The 18,857-nt window shown below is 29.9% G+C and overlaps 2 non-coding genes across 2 annotated transcripts; both read right to left on the bottom strand.

Annotated features, from left to right (window-relative positions):
- Positions 1-17,583: 17,583 nt before the first annotated feature.
- Trnag-gcc (transfer RNA glycine (anticodon GCC)) lies at positions 17,584-17,654 on the bottom strand. The gene has a single exon. It is a non-coding gene; the product is annotated as a tRNA-Gly (tRNA).
- A 110-nt stretch (positions 17,655-17,764) lies between these two features.
- On the bottom strand, positions 17,765-17,835 carry Trnag-gcc (transfer RNA glycine (anticodon GCC)). Its single transcript has one exon. It is a non-coding gene; the product is annotated as a tRNA-Gly (tRNA).
- Between the last annotated feature and the right edge of the window lie 1,022 nt (positions 17,836-18,857).

Genomic DNA, 18,857 nt, shown 5'->3' with positions numbered 1-18,857 from the left:
TTGACCTTTCTTTTGCTCTTAAGATTGAAACCTACTTGAAAAGGGTTTGAAAGAGCAGAGAACACAGAAGAAAATTCGCTCCAACAGTGTTAGGCGACTCCGAAACAGAATTCTCAGAAGCCATTCCAGAAATGTCAGTTACGTTGAGAGAAGTATAGAAGTACAGAAGGAAAATATTTTGGAACCGGCACTCTCATTAAAAAGCAATCAGCGATTTTTTTTCTTCTAACAAATTATAAACGAAATTAAAATAAAAACAATTAACGATTGTTCTAAATGGAATATTCTGTCTTTGTTACAACAATGTAAAGGCAGTGTGTGATATATCGTAGAAACTCTTTGAGGTTCAGAGAATGGTTTTAAATTGGACTTGGATATGTAATATTTTATAGAAGTGATTATATTTATCTTAATATTCAAATGTGCAAGATGCTAAGTCTTTTTATAAAACACTGAGGTGGGAACGAAAGTTGAATCATAATGGCCGTCATTCACCACAGCATATCCTCTTCCTCAAGAAATAAATCGCGTCATAGGAGTGGAGGTAGCACAACCCTATACGATTTCCGTATCCACTAGCGAAGTGGGTATATACCACTATACCAGAAACTTCTCATTTCCATATTTGATATGCCCCCTGATGCGATAACTTCAATGACGAGAGGTTTTAACTGTAAATTAAAGGCAATTTTCATCTTGATTACTTATTTGCTTCTTTCTTAATCCGTTTTCAAGCTGGTCTTTCAATGAGATTTGTATGTCAATTATAACAATTTAATGTAAAATTTATAAAAGATGAATAATATTTTGTGTCAAGATTTACAGCATTTCGAATAGTTCTACGAAATTTAAGCTAAATGGCATTGATCTGTATTCAATGAGAGCTATTTTTGATAGAAATACACTGCGTAAAAAAAGTAGAAGGACAGTGTCTTTTTACCAATTAATATCTCTTATTTTCTCCTAACTACCAGATATTTATGCAGATTTAGTTTAATGATCCTTGTTTTCATTTTAGGCAAAAATTAAACATCTACCACTAATATTATTAAGAAAATTAGTATATATAATTTCCCATGCGTAAAAAAAAGTAGAAGGACACTTGCTAATATATTTAATTTAGTAAGTTGTTCTTTATTTAAATAGTGATTTCGTACTTTGTTTATCCTTTTCTGTCAAAAAAATCTAATTTGTTTAAAAGTTACGTTGTTTCTCCGTTCTCAGAAATGCCTAAAGGAATCAAAATATCAAAATGATGGTAAAGGTGTCAGAGAGATTGCTCGATTGTTGCAAGTGAGCCTCAATACAGTTTCAAACTTTATCAGAAATCCTTATAAAAATGGAAATAAAAAGAAGACTGGTAGACCGAAGAAGTTAAGACCACGTGATGAAAGAAAACTTGCTCGTGTGCTGAAGAAGAACAAAGGAAGTGTTTCAAAGGCAAGAAACCAAGCAGGACTTAATCATGTGACGAAACAAACAGTTTACAACTATATTAAAAGATCTAAAAAATTCATTTTCAAAAAACGGAAACATCATCCTAAGTGGAAACAAGCTCACATTGATAACCGTTTAGCGTGGGCTAAGGAGCACATGTCCTGGACTACAGAATGGACTTCTGTGATATTTTCCGATGAAAAGAAATTTAACTTAGACGATCCAGACGGATATCAGCACTACTGGCGTTGTCTGGGGACTGAAGGCGAATACTATTCAACACGACAAATGGGAGGAGGGAGTTTAATGGTTTGGTTGGCTGTTGGATACGGAGGAAGGACAAGTCTGGTTTTCTTAAATGGTAGGCAAAAACATACAGACTACATTCAAGTGCTGAATTCTGAGCTTCTTCCTTATGCCTCTGACATGGGGGGTGAAGAGTGGAAGTTTCATCAAGACGGAGCGTCCATTCACACCGCGACTGGAGTCAAAAATTGTTCCTAACAAATATATTAGGATATTTACCATGGCCAGCCAAAAGTCCTGACCTTAATATAGTGGAAAACATCTGGGCAATGCTAGTTCGTCGAGTTTATGCTGATGGAAGGCAATTTGATTCGCAAACTCAGCTTCGAGAAGCATTGAATGACTCGTGGGACAATTTTTGTTAAACTGAAATTCAAACTCTATACAATTCACTTCCAAACAGAATATTTGAAATTATAAAGGCCAATGGGAAGACCATTCCTTATTAAAGTCACTATTTTTTCATTCATTATAATGCTGTCCTTCTACTTTTTTTACAAAGTTTCAAAAAAGAGAAACTATTTTTGTTGCCATTAATATTTTATGTTTGAACATTATAATTCTGATGTTAAAATTGTATTTTTGAAATATTTGTAATATATTTCTAATAAAAAATTTTAGTAAAAATAAAATATTTTTCGGTTATTGTTACAAAATCAAGTGTCCTTCTACTTTTTTTACGCAGTGTATCACGAATATAATGTTGTTGTTGTCTTGTCCATGGAAATACAATAAGTGAGGAAAGAAAGTCTCAGATATTGTCAAAAGTCCGGAGAACCACTACCGCCAGCTTTGGTGCCTCAGAATTGTAAAGGATCTCCCGAAGTGGATCCATCAGCAGTAACCAGCCAAGCTTTAAGATATCTGCGGTAATAGATGAGCACTCGAAGTTGTGTCTTGGTGTGAGCTGAGTTTCCGGACAGTTCTTGCAGTAAATATAGGTTCTTGTCCCATCAGGAAGAATCCATTCCCTTATAGTGATTTGTTCTTAATCTAGCCAGTAAAGTTGTTACATTTCTAGGAAAATCAAAGTTAGTGATTAAAGGCTTCCTAGAGGGCTGATTTATAAGTCTACATCTGGCCACAGCGTTCGCATCTGCAAGTGTGATGGTGGAACTAGGTTGGACAAGATTGCTTTCCTCTTTGGCCAAAGCATTCGCACTCTCATTACCCTCGATGTTTACATGTGCGGGTATCCACTGCAGCACACAATATTTCCTCTTGCAATGAAAATATAATGCACGAATATAATGAAAGTAGGAAATATATCTTTGTTATAACCCTATTATTTATCCACGACACTTTCCCATTTTATACTTACCATCTCTCAGAAATTACACTCGACTGTTTAAAGTCGATGATCAGCCACCAGCTCCTCAGTGTCAAGCTATATCAGTGTTTTTCATTTTTAACCAAAAATATGGGTTAGCACGCTTACTAGAGGCAAGCATTCGCCTTTTAAGAAGCTTTGATACAGGCCGCTCTCAAACTCAGACGACTTTCAAAACTTTTTCGAGTTACAAGTTACAGCGGCTCAATGAACCAACATTCCGAAGCGAAACTGTGAGTTTACTTTCGCAGTAAAAAAAATAAATATTGTCATTTATTAGATTTATCATACGTTCTTAAATAAAAAATAAAATACGCATTTAAATTTTTGTTTTTACTTTATCGCATATTTTTCTAAATCACCTAAGCAGAAAGTGTTTATATTACATTAAAAGTATTTAATCAAAGATTTTGTTTGTTTAATGCTCTGTCACACGAGTATTTGTTGAACAAAATGCTTTGGCGAACACCCAGCGAAACCAGCCATCTGTGAAAGAAACTAATTGTTAATTGTTTGGGAATGGAGGTATTAAAGAATTAGTCAATGTTAGTTTTATTATCTCTATTTAATATTTTAGTTTTGTAATGTCTTATAAATTATAAAAGTTTTTAAAATATAAAGCATTTTTCATAGTTTTGTTCGAGACCATACAAAATTTAGTTTTTAATGAAAATATCATTTACGTTATTTAATATCAATCCTAATAAAATTAATTTCATTTTGATAAATCATCAGTTATTGTAGAATTTATGCAAAATAATCATTCTACTTGGTTTCAAAGTAGTATCTGAGTTACGCTTTGCTTCGTTTATTTCAAAATTTTCTGTATTCAAATGTGTATAAAATTAAGTTTTTCCCATTTTCAAATATGTGTGTATTAAGTCAAAAAGCGTTGTTCCAAATTGTTTGAAAACAAAATCGGAACAGTATTTGTTAAGTATGCAGTTTTGGTAAATATGCATATCTTTAGTTTTTATTCTATCGAAATATCACATTTTATCGTAATTGGTTTAAAATTCTATGCATTTGCTTTATATTACAAGACATTTACAAAAATTGCACAAATGCATTTTCAACCTTAGTTTCTTAAATGGAACTTAAACGGTCAGGAAAATGGCATAGAAAATGAAATTATTAAAAACAAAGATAGAAATTTGATTTTAGATATGCATAGATTCTTATGGATCGGCAAAATTGAAATTCATCATTTAATGAGCACGAAATAATGTATGCATTTAATTATAGAACTGCAAAATACTCAGTATAGCACAAATATATTTTCTATCGGATCACATTTTTGCTTTTTCACAAGATATTGATTTTAAACACATATCAAAAAATTTCAATTTATTCATAGTATAAAAAGAAAATCTGTTATCTTTACAAATTCATTCATTTAAATAAATAAAAGATACAAAATAAGATAACATTATGGAAAAAGGCAATCTTCTTGATATTAAAAAAAACTACTAATTTCTTGGTGTGAATTAAAGAATTTTAAAAAATCATAGACAAATCTAATTTCTGATTTTTGTAGAATATACAGACTGAAAATCAATGCAATGTTGTTGTATATTCTATTATTCCAAACTAAAAAAGTATCACTATGGTTCCGGAAGCTATTTCCCCTGAGGTAACCCTATCCCATTATTTCCAAATTAAAAACATAAAACATGATTTTTAAACTGCGATTAAATCAATTTTCTATCGCTTTTGGGAAATTAAATACGAAAACAAGTTTTGAAACTTGAAATTGAAACCTTAATTGAATTTTGGAACAAAATAAACATAAATTGAATTTAATTTTCCTGTTTTGCGCAAGCAATGTTTATTTGCACTCAAAAATATCATCAAAATTCCTAGAATGTTTTTAAACAAAATATATTAAAATAAAAACTAATGGTGTGAATGTACTAAAATATTTTGTTTAATACGATTTCAAGAACTTGTATTAAACCAGTTTGCTACTTTAAATCATTCCTTTTCTGTTGGTATTTTAATAAATAAATTTAATGCTGTGAAAGATTTGTAGTTTAAAGAAAACACTTTCTTATATATTTACTTTCCATGTTTATTTAAATTATTTGTTTTATGCTTGTAATTTTAAAATTTTGTAATCGATTTTTAATTCTTTTACTGATATTTAAAGTTTTTATTTCAAAAGCTTGAACATCAAACACATATTCCTATTGAAAATTGTTCATCGTGTTTATTTTATCGATAGTAAATTTAATTTCTTAAAAATAACTTGATGTACTTAAAGAAGTTTTACGTTCATTTTATATATCTTAACTTCTTCTTATTAAGTTAAAATATTTTTATATCTTAACTTCTCCATATTTAATGAAAGGAATTTTTCACTCATTTATTGATATTTTAGAATTCTAAGGTTTTGTCCTATAATATATTTCTGACGAAAATACTCTAAAGTAATATTTTTAGAATTTATTTATCGAATAAATGATTAATTTTAAATAAATTTTTAATTAAATGAAATATGTCATTTATTAGTGAATTTAAGAAAGAAATTATTCCAAAATTTCATAATTTGAATTATTTAATACATTTTGAATAAAATCAGATGCTTAAAAATAATAATATAATAATATGAAAAATAATAATATGAAATAATTTTTAAAATCAATTTTTACTAATGTGTTTTAAAAATTGGAAATTATTTTATAAAATATATGGATGTTAAATTAAATTAGTTAAAGCTTGAGGAGTTAAAGTATTTAAAAAATTTTAATCAAAATGGATATCATACAAAACAAAACTGCAAAATTTTCATTAAAAATAAAAAATTTACAATAAATGTTATTTTTCTGAAATTTTTTCTAAAAGTATCTCGCGCTTTTATAATTAGATTTTGATACCTATATTTCTAATTAAAATTAAATTTGATTTTTAACCTCTTAAACTGGAATTTATTTTCCGTTAGCAATATTCAGTTAAACAACTTTTTTTTTTAGTTTTAAAAAGAGGCACTGATATAGATATTTGCTATTTTTTTACATGGAAACAATTTCTGGCAACAGCAACTTGTCATTGTCAGTTTTTTTCAAAAAAGTTCCTGGCAATACTAGACTTATTTTTATTCTTCAAGTGGTTAATCTTCAATGGGGCATTCAGTAATAAAAAAAGATTTTAAAAATATTTCAGTTTTCATTATGATTATTTCCAGAATATTTGCGAATTATTTTGCGCTATCCATTTCAAAACTACAAAGACTTAAACATGCATTTCACTGGCCTATTACTAAAATAAAAGTTTACTCGTAAAGGCAAAGAGCAAAAATATGCCACCGTTTAAAAGTAAAATCCCTTTTAAAAAATAAATATATATAAATGACACAAAAACCATTAATTAAAATACTACACATATAGTGGCCTCTTTGAGATCAGTCGGGCAAATCTAAGTTTGTTTTAACCTTTGTTTTCTCGATTATATGAATAGGTTACTCTCTTCTGTTTTGGAAATACCTTTTTCATACTAATCTAACTCAATGTCCATGAACATGTGACAGCCTTAATGATCACATGCGATTTCTGAACCGAATTATAATGTCTGTGAAAGACAATTTCAATTTATTAAATTTGATCAGCGGGAGCGATTTCGTCTAAATTTTCTCTCGTACTTTCTAATAAATGCACATGCATATTATCACCCGCATGTCATTGGTGAGCAGTGATTAAGAAAGAGTCAGTTAACATCCGATTTTGGTGATTCATCACTGGGATGCGGTTAATACACAAGCACCAAAACACTTAATGTTTATTTTGAAGACATTTTCCCCAGTCGATTGAAACCAAAGTTTCATTCAGGCCTACATTAACAGTAATTATACAATATTAACACTCTTCATTTTTCTTTTTTAACACTTTTATGATTTTTACACACTCTGTTGATTTTTAATATACTCTACTAAATTAAAAACACAAGTAAAAGGGTAATGTATCTTTATCACAGCTAATATTATTCAAAATCTCGAAGTTGAAGTTTTTGTAACAATTTGATCGTCTGAAGGAATGACATGCTTCTTCACAGGCTCAAATTATTTGTTTATATACAACGGATTTCACGAATCTCCAAACAAAGGAAGTCTAATAGAATCAAATCTGGAAGCAAATGAGCCCCCTATATAATAAATATTACAAAATTTAATCCATACTCCTACTGTTTACAGCGCATTAAAGTCAATATCCGCATACAGCGACTTATTTTCACTTCAACGTCAGCCCCCCTTCTCCCACTCAGCTATAAATACAAGACTAACAGCCTTTTGCATTTGGCTGGTGCCGCTCACTCGCCATTCAAGACGGTGCATTATTTCGACGTTTCATTTATTTATTTTCCAATTTTGATTGTTAGAAACATCCGCAGAATGGTGAAAAGATGTAGATCAACTTTTCGGGGAAATTCAACTTAAAACAATTATTTATATATATGGAACAATAGACAAGCCCTTCTATTAGGAGAATAATCATGCATCGGATTACTTTTCCGAGTGTAAAGGGTTAAAGGAGACGGATTGCACAGAATTGGATTACTGAGAATCTACCGTACTGTGTACACGAAGAAATAAAAAGATTCAATTTTTGAAAAATAGATGATGATGTTTCGAAGTACTGCAAGATTCTGCTGTTCTCGTAAATTTTTAGCCAGATTTTCACATACGAACAGTAAAATTTAATGTTCAAAAAATCATTGGAATAGACTCTATTCAATAGAGAAATAAACTATTAAAACTTCTGAAGAGAAAATTCGAATGTCATATACTAAAAGTCTGAGAACCGCTTTCTTACACGCAAAAGTTATAAACCGAATGCTACCTTAGCATCGATTATATAACAATAAAAGCTAAACTTTCGCATGAATTTCTTTTAGAAAGACCACACCTGTGGTAATTTCATAGCAGAGCAATTACTCAAGAAAGTATATAACTCAATTTGCATGCAAAATGAGGTAAATTCAAAATTTTAATGATGTAAATTTTTTAAAGAGTGCAGAAACCGAACGAAGAAAGCCTTTATTTAAGTATGCAATTATAAGTATCCCTGTATTCTATACGCCAGCGCATCATTATCTTTTATTACCGTTGTAGTAGTTAGTTCCGCTCTGGAGGTAGGATGTGTTTCCTGGCTTGTACTCGGAGATGTAGGATGGTTTTTCGCATATCTTTCATGGTTAGCTAGCTGCACAGACCCTCTTGATTACTTACGCGAATGAAAAGTTCAGCAAATTGATATGTGGTCTTCTTCCTGAATCTGTATGCATAGCTTAGGATCATTAAATGAAATATAAAAGTGGATTGGATATAAAAATTTATAAAAAGAGATATTTGAAGGTATTCTTTGTTAGGTATTTAAATATCTGAGGTCAACTTGAAATTCGTGATTGGTATTGAAAAATTACTCCTATATGAATAATCATATATGCTTTCTTCTTGCATAAGTTTTAATATTTTCCATTATTTTATTTATAGTAGATCCTTTAACCTTATTTTTTTATATAATTGCTTTCTCTCTGACTTTTCAATTTATCATATAATGTAAAGTTCTCATTTTTATTTTATTATCAAACTAGCCGCCTTTGGCGACCAGCCGGTTCGCCAATCTTAATGTTCGTTTAAATTTTAATAATTAAATATTTTGCGCAATTCCAACTTTAATAGATTCTTCATCAAAATATTTTAAAACTTGAAATTTTGATAGTCATATAATTCACTCATAATATTATAAAGGCCTTTAGTCATAACGTAATATGTATCTCTCTAATTTTCTGTTACCTCTCGTAGAATTTATGTTTTAAATTAAAGTGGAAAGAATTAATCTGCAATTAATAAAATAATATTTTTTACTGAAACAAAGCATTTTTTTAATAATATGATTACTGATAACAGACTCACTGAGCGTTTAAACTTTAAGGGCACTAAAGAATATCTTTCTTAATTTATGTAATATCTCAAGAATTTGTCAACAAAATTTTCTCAGATTCATCATGAACAGATCGATTCATTGACAATGTTTAATTTTAAATGCATCAAACACTAAGAAAATAAAATGAATCGTTTAAAATAATCGGTCGAAAACAGGTTTAAAAAAACTAATTAAAAAACTATGTACTTAAAACTATAAGCATATACAAAAAAATATATAACTAACATAAATACAATTTAATTACAAAAGCATGCAACGAACCTAAAAATAATTTAAATCATCCGTTGATAATGGTTGTCATGTCAACAATCAGAACACAATGCGCATGCGTGAATTTTCAACGCCAGTTACGGTAACGGAAATGCGTGAATTTTTCTGCGCCAGTTGGGGTAACGCTATGCAGATTAGACATTTTTAATTTCCTTTATTCTGTGTTATTTTAATTCAAAAGTACTTCAGAATGAATCTGAAAGATGGATTAATTAACAATGTTTCATTTTAAATGCATAAAACATTAAGAAAATAAACAGAATCGTTTGAAATAATCGGCCGAAAAATGTTAACCCTAGCCTCATTACTGTTGGGGGAAAAAAACTGAAGCCTTACTCATTTGGCGGTGGGGAAAATTGAAGATTTTTTTGGCGGGAAAGTTAGTTTTTAATTAATAATTAAAATTCTAATTAAAAATTCGAAAAAAGGGATCCCAGGTGCACATTCCCGACCTCTAAGGTATACATATACCAAATCTGGTAGCTGTAGGTCAAATGACCTGGCCTGTAGAGCCCCAACACACACACACACATTGAGCTTTATTTATAAGTATAGATTACCCAATTCTTCGCTTTTTATTCATTTCATTATGTATACTACACATAATTATTCGTTTACTATTTACTTATTACTCATTTATCATTTAAGACATTGTCAAAAAATTTTCATTATCATTGTTGTCAATATAATAATTTTTTAACTTTTTCTATTATGTTTATACATTTCCATATCCATTCATTCAGAATTCTTATATTCAAGACATTGTCAAAATTTCCTTTCCATCATATTGTCAGTGTGATATTTTTTTTTTTTTTTTTTTTCTTTTTAATAAAATCCACCCAATTTATACAATTCCTGATAGGAGTAACATGAGCTCTAAAAACGAAGGTCTGTGGTATGTTGCGTTAAGTACTTGAGATTTCGTAGAATATAGAAGGCATAAAATCTATAAGTATTTTTTACTATTTTAAAGATGATTATGTTGACGATATAGCCGAAATTCTAAAAATTTTACATTCTCAAATCCCGAAATATTCGATCTCCGAAATGTAAGATTATAATTTTGCTCAAATTTTATTTTAGAATACATATATTTTTCAGAGACTAATTAGATTAATTGTATTGCGATTGAATGAAGAATACTTTTGAACACCGATAATTTTAAATATTAACAGCTTAGATTGCATATATCAGAGGTTTCCAAATTTGTAACACTTAAACAAGAAGCACAAATATATATGCTAGTATCATAAGCTTTAAGACCCGAATCGGAAGCATGAAATTATGTTAACTTTTCAAAAATGTTAAAAGGCACGCCATATTACATTCCTTTTTAAACCTTTTTTCTTGTGTGTGTGTGTGTGTGTGTGTGTGTGTGTGTGTGTGTGTGTGTGTGTGTGTGTGTGTGTGTGTGTGTGTGTGTGTGTGTATGTGTGTGTGTGTGTGTGCGTGCGTGCGTGTGTGTGTCTGTGTGCGTGCGTACGTGCGCGCGTGTGTGTGTGTAAATATTTTAATATTTGTAATATTGAACATAATGTAATGTGCCATTTGAGATATTTTATCATATATAGTTTGAGTATAATGGTTGTATAAAAAATAATTCTGCCCATTTTTAATAGATGGAATTAATAGTTGGTAAATAAACTTACCCGATTTATTTCAGTTGCTTGTCTGAAAATAAATCGGGAAAGTTGTATTTAAAAAGTGTAACAACAGCTTTTAAAAATTTGGTACGTGACTTTTGGTTAATATTTTAAATACAGCATTTCCAGCTCATAAAATATGTCGAATTTTATACAAACACAAACGGCATTTGCTAGAAGTTATATTGCTATTTCATTGCAAAGGAAACTGCAACATAGAGGCATTGGTTGCTATTGGATATTTGGATTGATCATGCCTTATCGAATACAACTTGTGAAGAGTGGTTACAGATATTTAAAAATGATACACATGACAAAGAACATGGTAAACCAACAAAAAAAATCCAAAGATTTAGAAGCATTATTTGATAAAACCGCCAAAGGTGAACTATATAAGAAAGTAGGTATATTTCAATAAAGCTTTGAAGGAGAAACGTCCAGATTACAGCGAAGAATATGATGAGGCGATTTTTCAATACGACAATGTCCGCAGTACAATATTAGAAAGCGGTATTACAAATTATGTTTGAATTTTAAGAAGAAAAAATTGAATAGCATTTAAATTAGTATCATTAAAAAGATATTTGTTTGCTTTTATCATGGCTTATGAATCCTTTCCTTGTGATAATCACTTTAATATTAATGGGTGACAAATTCAGCAAAATCGGCGAGATTTATTTTTGTTATTTAATTGGATAAGAATTAAATGATTTTGATGTTTCAAAATAACACAGTTGTTCCGGAAGTGGACCCCAGAATGGCATCTGTAAATTTCATGTCGTTATGGTTCTTAGTATTGAAAGAGAAAGTTCTTGTGGCAAACAGACACATGTATTTTTTGCTGTTTAAGTTATTGAATGGAAACAATTAATCTCGCATTATGAGTATAAAAAAACAATAAAATTTAAATTCCTTTTTGTGTGTGTGTGTGTGTGTGTGTGTGTGTGTGTGTGTGTGTGTGTGTGTGTGTGTGTGTGTGTGCGTGTGCGTGCGTGTGTGTGTGTGTGCGTGCGCGCTTCGAGTGTAGCAATTTCTTGTAGCAATATAAAACTTTTTTTTACTTTCAAAAACAAGCATGCACTTTTTCTTTTATATTTCCGTATCATTTTCCCGATCACAGGCAAATTCACACAAAATCTGCTAATACACCCAAGACGTTTCATTAGCACTATTTATTCAATATTTAAGATATTTGTTATAAAAATTCGCATTTGTCTAAAACGATTTCATTCTTCCTAAAATAATCGTTTTAATTGCATTTCAGTTTGATTTTAAAAAAAGATTTACTCTTTTTTTATATAAATATATATTATATATAATTGCTTCAAATATATCAATAACTTTCTTGATTGTTCGGTTATTCAAAAGCTATAATATGTTCTTCCCGCATTATGGAAGAAAATTAGAAACAGTAAGACAGCAGTGTAAGAAAAATAAACATAAAGATAGTTATGAAATTCAATTATTGAACATATTCAACATTACTATATTTTTAATTTTCACAACGGGAACATAATATACAAAAATTTTACTTCTTCTCTGAATTTTAATTACTTTTTTTTTAATTTTACGAGATTAGTTTGGTATGCGATTCTATTTTAAATTTGCAGACCAAAAAGAAAATTGTGAAAGGCAATTATGGAATAATTGCATTCAGTCAACGGTTATTAAGTTTGCCATTTTCAGTTTAGAAACATCATTTACATATTTTTCAATTCTTCATTGAACTATGTGAGTTTTATTTATTTTATTTTTTTCATTCCTCGTGTGAAGACGAGTTTGGTATGCGGTTCTTTTATGTGCAATCAGTCAAGTGTTAACCGCTCAGTTCATCCATGGGCTTTTATTACCACTCAAAATGAGAAGAAAAAAAATCGAAGGTTAACGTTCCTTCGCTTACCTTAAAATATTTCATCTTCGAATATTTCCTTCTTACAAAAAAAAAAAAAAAAATGGCAAGCGGAAGAATTGAAATCATTTTTTTTAACTGAAAATTCGAAATAATAGACATTTAATACTGATATGTTAGTTGTTGATATGCAGTATTCTTTAATACAAAATCAGATCTCCTTTTGATTTTTTTTTATTCTCCTATTTAAACGTTGAAATTTATTTCCGTGTAGGCATCAAACAAAATTTACAACTCAAACCATCAATTTTTGATATTTAATTTAGTTACATAAACATCCCTTTTAAAGTTGGGGCTATTTTGGGACGGACCTCGTAATATTGAACCGTGGTCAGATGGCGATCAATTTTTTGATATTTTCCTGGATAATTTAAATATCGACATCAATGTTTTCGATTGTTTATGAATGTACGTGTTATTCGAAACTTCTCATCATAGGGGAATTTATAGATCATAAATAAAAGCATAGATTTATATAAACGAAATTATTAACAACAAAAGGATATAGTAAATATAAGTTAAATGCGAATAATAACACAATCATTATTCAATAGTCTTTTAAATTTTTTTTTTCATATTGTGAAATTTAAAAGTATTATTTTATTGCTTTCTTATTGTAATTTTTTAAATTAAATTCTAAAAATGCACTTAAAAATAATTAATTCTGAAAAGGTTCTGAAAATTCACCATCATTTTCTTATGATCAATTTGATTATAACTGCTTTTCAATCGCCGATAAATATTTTCTACCTACTCAAATTGGAATGCAAGTACGAAAATTTCGCAATAAAATCTTTTTTTTCTTTTTTTTTTTTTTTGACATTTAAATAACATAAAGAGGACCGTTCCGAAAAGCTTCCTTTAAATTTGAATGTTGAATTACAAACATTATATGGCTATCAGATCGAAAATTGTAGATAAATATAAGAACTGGAATTTTTGCGTATATTTATATAGTCTTTCCATTTAGTTATTGTTTTCCTTTTATTTTTCCCACAGAAAAAGATCCTTCTCTGTGATTTTTCCTATTATTTCCTGTTTTCCTATTATTTTTATTTTAATTTCTAATTTCTATTTACAATATTTGAAATGTCAACAAATATTGGTTTACTAAAGACTGCTGCGGTTAAGTTTCATTTTCTTTTTTTCCGAAAATTAATATAACGCAAAAGATAGTGTATAATTCAGTATGTTTGCTTTATAATATTCATTTCAGTCTCTTGCACCCAGGGCGTAGAGATATAATTGAATTAAATTTGTGCTTTAGTTACAATTTTAAACATTCCGTTTTAAAAATGATTTACACTACTGTAACTTTAACATGTCCATGTATGTTTCTTCATTTTCAGTTACAATTTTTATTCGTTTTCATTCATTCTTTGAGTTTGTCTCTAGAATATCTGAACGTTTCTATAAAATAGATGCTTAATGTAATCTTTTAATTTGTTTCCAGGTATTTTGTCTATTCCTTTGTATAATAACAATAATAATTTAATTAACTTTTACTGTAAATAGCTTAGAATTTAATTCTATGTTACATGTTACATTCATGAGAATAAATTAGCATGTGTTAGATTAGAGTCTTTTAGTTTATTTTTTCCCCTTCTTCAAGTTGTCAAAGTTAATCTACCTAATAGCTAATTCTGACACAATTTTCACATATTAATTGATAAATATCGACGAATATAAATTAAATATGTTTTTCTAATCTTTTTGCTCAATTCTTTTCTGTATTCATCTAGAAAAAAATCATTTAATAGGTTGAATTATTATCTAATAATTTATTTTACTTCAGGTTTGAAAAAATAGAACGTATATCTGGAAAATAAATGGTGCTCTTCTAACTACAAATAAACCCTGACAAATGAATTTGTTAGATTTCTATTTACAAGTCTTGTTGTGTAAATCTGTTTTATATGTAAAAAAACTAATACATTGAAGAAGACTAATTTCTAAACGTTTCGCAGGAAAAAATACTATATTATAATTTGATTTTTTAAAATAGGTGACTACATTAAAAAGTCTTTTTTTTTTTTTTTGCGAAATTATGAACTTTTTTTTATTTAATATTCTTAATGTTTAAGCAGATTTTTTTATAAAACCGTTAGAATTTTGTTTCTAAATCTATTTTTTGGGAAGTTACACTAATTTTTATATTTGTATTTATATGTTTTAATGCTAATTTGCATCTTTAGAAGCCCTTTCCTCAAATTCTAATCTTTTATAGAATTTTCTTATGAGAAACATCATGAATTAAAATCTAATGCATAATTTTTATTCAAATTTTTTATAGTAATTCTTCTATAATTCTGTAGTTTCTGAACTATAAAATAAGTAATATATTCATTTAGGAATATTTCATAGTTTTTCCTGTGCTTCACAATGTGAAAAAAATAGGAAGTTTCGTGTGATTTATCATTTGAACACCAGTATTTAAGGAATGGATTGAAATACAGCTTATGTTTTAGTTCAGATATAGATATATATGTCTTAATATGTATATAGGTTATATATATATATATCTTAAATTATCTGCAAAATTTTAAGCAAATCCTTCGATAAACCTCTAAACTAGAAGATTTTTGCTTTATACACTTTTTAGCCAAAAAACGTCCTTTTTCCATTTTTTTTTTTATTGCGATTTAATTTGTATATTTTGGTTTCATAGATGTTTTTTCAGTTGTTTTTATGCAAATATTCAAAAATATAATTATTTTCGAACGTTTTTGAAAAAATTCATTCCAAACGAACCTTAAAAAAATATTTTATTAAAGGAATTTCTAATAACATTATGGTTTGTTAATGTGTATTAAACTGCTTTTTCGCTGTCCACTAATTTTGCTTTTTACAGCTCTTATATGCCATGTTATCTGGGAAGTTCTGTAAAATTTTGAGATGTATTAGTTTAAAACCCTGTTTTTAGGTCAGAATATTATACTGGAAACAGTTTTATCCATTTTTGACGGAAACATTGCTATAGAAATCCATGTTGTTCGAAAGTTATAATTAATTAATCTCTGTTAATAATTAACAGGAATAATTTTAAATTAATGTCTGCTAACAAAACAACATTGCTTTTATATTGTCTTCCACCATATAATTTAAACACTCACCAATCCACTGCACATTACTGAATGGTAATCAGACTTCACAACACCGCAGCAACCATTAATTAAATAAGAAATTCACGGGAAGCCGGCAGCAGACTTTCCCGCCCTCTTATCAGAAAAGCCGCACGCTGATTTCCCAGTTCTGCTTTGTTGCTGATGCAAAAATCCCAAACAGACAAACCTTTTTTGCAGAATCTTGTAAACTGCGGCAACAATCGCCGTGCATCGAGTAATGCCTCGTTTATGACATTCCAGCTATAGGGATGTAATTAAACGCCGTATTATCCTTACTTTTCCGCTGGTAATTTGTAAAACAGTTCTACGAGAAAAAAGGAAACATTTTATTGCTATAATATGTATTCTGTTTCATTCATACAGATGGGCTGAAGTCTCTGAGCCGTGTTTTATGGATACAGAGAGTGAAGCAACTCCTTTCCCTGGGAAAATTAATGTTTTGGATGATAAGACAGATGAGATCGTGTTACAATGAAAATGTTAATTTATGTGCGGCTTAATCCTCCGTGGATTTTAGTAGGGGAAATGCCTGTTGAGAAAATCGGACAACGCTTCGAGGTTTAATAAACTACTTTCACATAGAATTAATTATATATGACGTTTCGGATGACAAAAGATTGCAGCAGAAACACAAAGAAAGAACGTTTAAACTTTAATATATAGATAAGCACCCTATGTATGAATATTCAGTTGCGTGGTCATACTGTTATACTGTTCCTGAAGAAGATAAGAAAGGATAATTGGAAATTTTGGAATCGTTTATCTTTAAATTATATCAATGTAATGAGGCTCTTATTGATGATTAAATCAAAATCCACAAATATTGATTCTTAAATTACAAAGAATTCTACAATTTCATAGGAATCTACTTCTCAAATTTCACAGAAATAGAGTTCATCAGATTTTGAACAGATGAGCTGAAGTCTAAATATTCTCTATCTGTATATATAAAGTAAATAGGCAATTAAAGTATCTTTCAAAAAATTATAAACATGACGCACATTCCCTTCTATAATATAGAAATAATTAGAGTCAATAAATATTTCTAAAATGATTTGTTGAAAGGAGGTTGTTGCGGATTGTACATAGACAGCGCTCCCGCCTGTTATTTACTTCCTGTTTGTAAACATCCACCCCCATGAACGGGGACTTGCGTGGCAGGCACGGACCCCAGCGGTAATGGAATTTACCCTGAGCTTTAAACTCTGTTGTTATTGTTAATAAAAAAATATCTAAAGGCACCGACCACAGTTGCAACATGGTGCATCGGCCGGGAAACGAACGCGGGCCGCCCGCGTGGCAGGCGAGCATTCTACCACTGAACCACCGATCCACCATGTTGCAACTGTGGTCAGTGGTGGTGTTAATACAAAAAATATCTAAAGGCACCGAGAGTTGGAATTTCTTCATTAAGCACCACCACTGACCACAGTTGCAACATGGTGCATCAACCGGGAAACAAACCCGGGACGCCCGCGTGGCAGGCGAGCATTCTACCACTGAACCACCGATCCACCATGTTGCAACTGTGGTCAGTGGTGGTGTTAATACAAAAAATATCTAAAGGCACCGAGAGTTGGAATTTCTTCATTAAGCACCACCACTGACCACAGTTGCAACATGGTGCATCAACCGGGAAACAAACCCGGGCCGCCCGCGTGGCAGGCGAGCATTCTACCACTGAACCACCGATGTACCATGTTGCAACTGTGGTCAGTGGTGGTGTTAATACAAAAAATATCTAAAGGCACCGAGAGTTGGAATTTCTTCATTAAGCACCACCACTGACCACAGTTGCAACATGGTGCATCGGCCGGGAAACGAACCCGGGCCGCCCGCGTGGCAGGCGAGCATTCTACCACTGAACCACCGATGCACCATGTTGCAACTGTGGTCAGTGGTGGTGTTAATCAAAAAAATTTCTAAAGGCACCGAGAGTTGGAATTTCTTCATTAAGCACCACCACTGACCACAGTTGCAACAGAGGTTAATAATGAATTTTTGTGTTTATATTATTATTATTATTATGAATTGTTCTTTTAGTAATGACTTAGTAATAAATCATTGCTTAAGTAACTTTTATAACTCAAAAAGCTTTATTATGAGAATGAGATGACCCTCCTCATTGTTTTTGATAGAAAAATAATTTCTTCAAAAATAACATATTTCTTTTCAAAACAAAATAATGAATTGCATTATAAATCAATGAAATCAAACTAGGTTTATAAAAGTTTCACGCTTGATTCATCATTCATTTTATTTTCCCCCAATTTCAACACAAAAATCGACATTCTTTAGTATGATTCATAGGATAGATGGATTGTATAAAATTGAACCTTTATAATTTTTCCAGTAGTATATTTAATGATTGAAACAAAATAAATTATTATTATTTATGATCATTTAAATCTCTTTAAAAGTCAAACAGAAAGCTGAATTGTGCTGTGATTCAGAGAAATGCGTGACTCATCCTACAGATATCGCATACTTTTGTGAAAATGCATGAATTTTTATTCAAAATTCTGTAGCATACATAATACTTCAGCACTGAAAAAAATTAAATTTTTATATTCATAGTTTTAAAAAAAAAATTTTAGATTTCAGCAAAAAAAAAATGTATTTGTTGAAGATTGATTACTTCTGCTTTAAATTTAAGTTCGAATTTATGAGCAGATAGCAAAAATAATAATAATAATGCATAAGAATTCATAAATAACAAATTAAATAAAATGCTTAATTGAAAATTTTGGCTATCATTAATCCTTAGGGATTAGCTGGTCGCCAAAGGTGGCTGGTTTTACGTCAAATCAGCAAATATTATGTTTCTTCCAAATAACATTCTCAGAAAAATTTGTAATAATATGCGAATGGGGTAACGTGAATCACTTTATATAGTGA

This window comes from Argiope bruennichi, chromosome 5, assembly GCF_947563725.1.
Source record: "Argiope bruennichi chromosome 5, qqArgBrue1.1, whole genome shotgun sequence".
Lineage (NCBI taxonomy): Eukaryota > Metazoa > Arthropoda > Arachnida > Araneae > Araneidae > Argiope > Argiope bruennichi.
The sequence above is the reverse complement of the archived record's forward strand: the minus strand, read 5'-3'. Positions and strand labels throughout refer to the sequence as shown.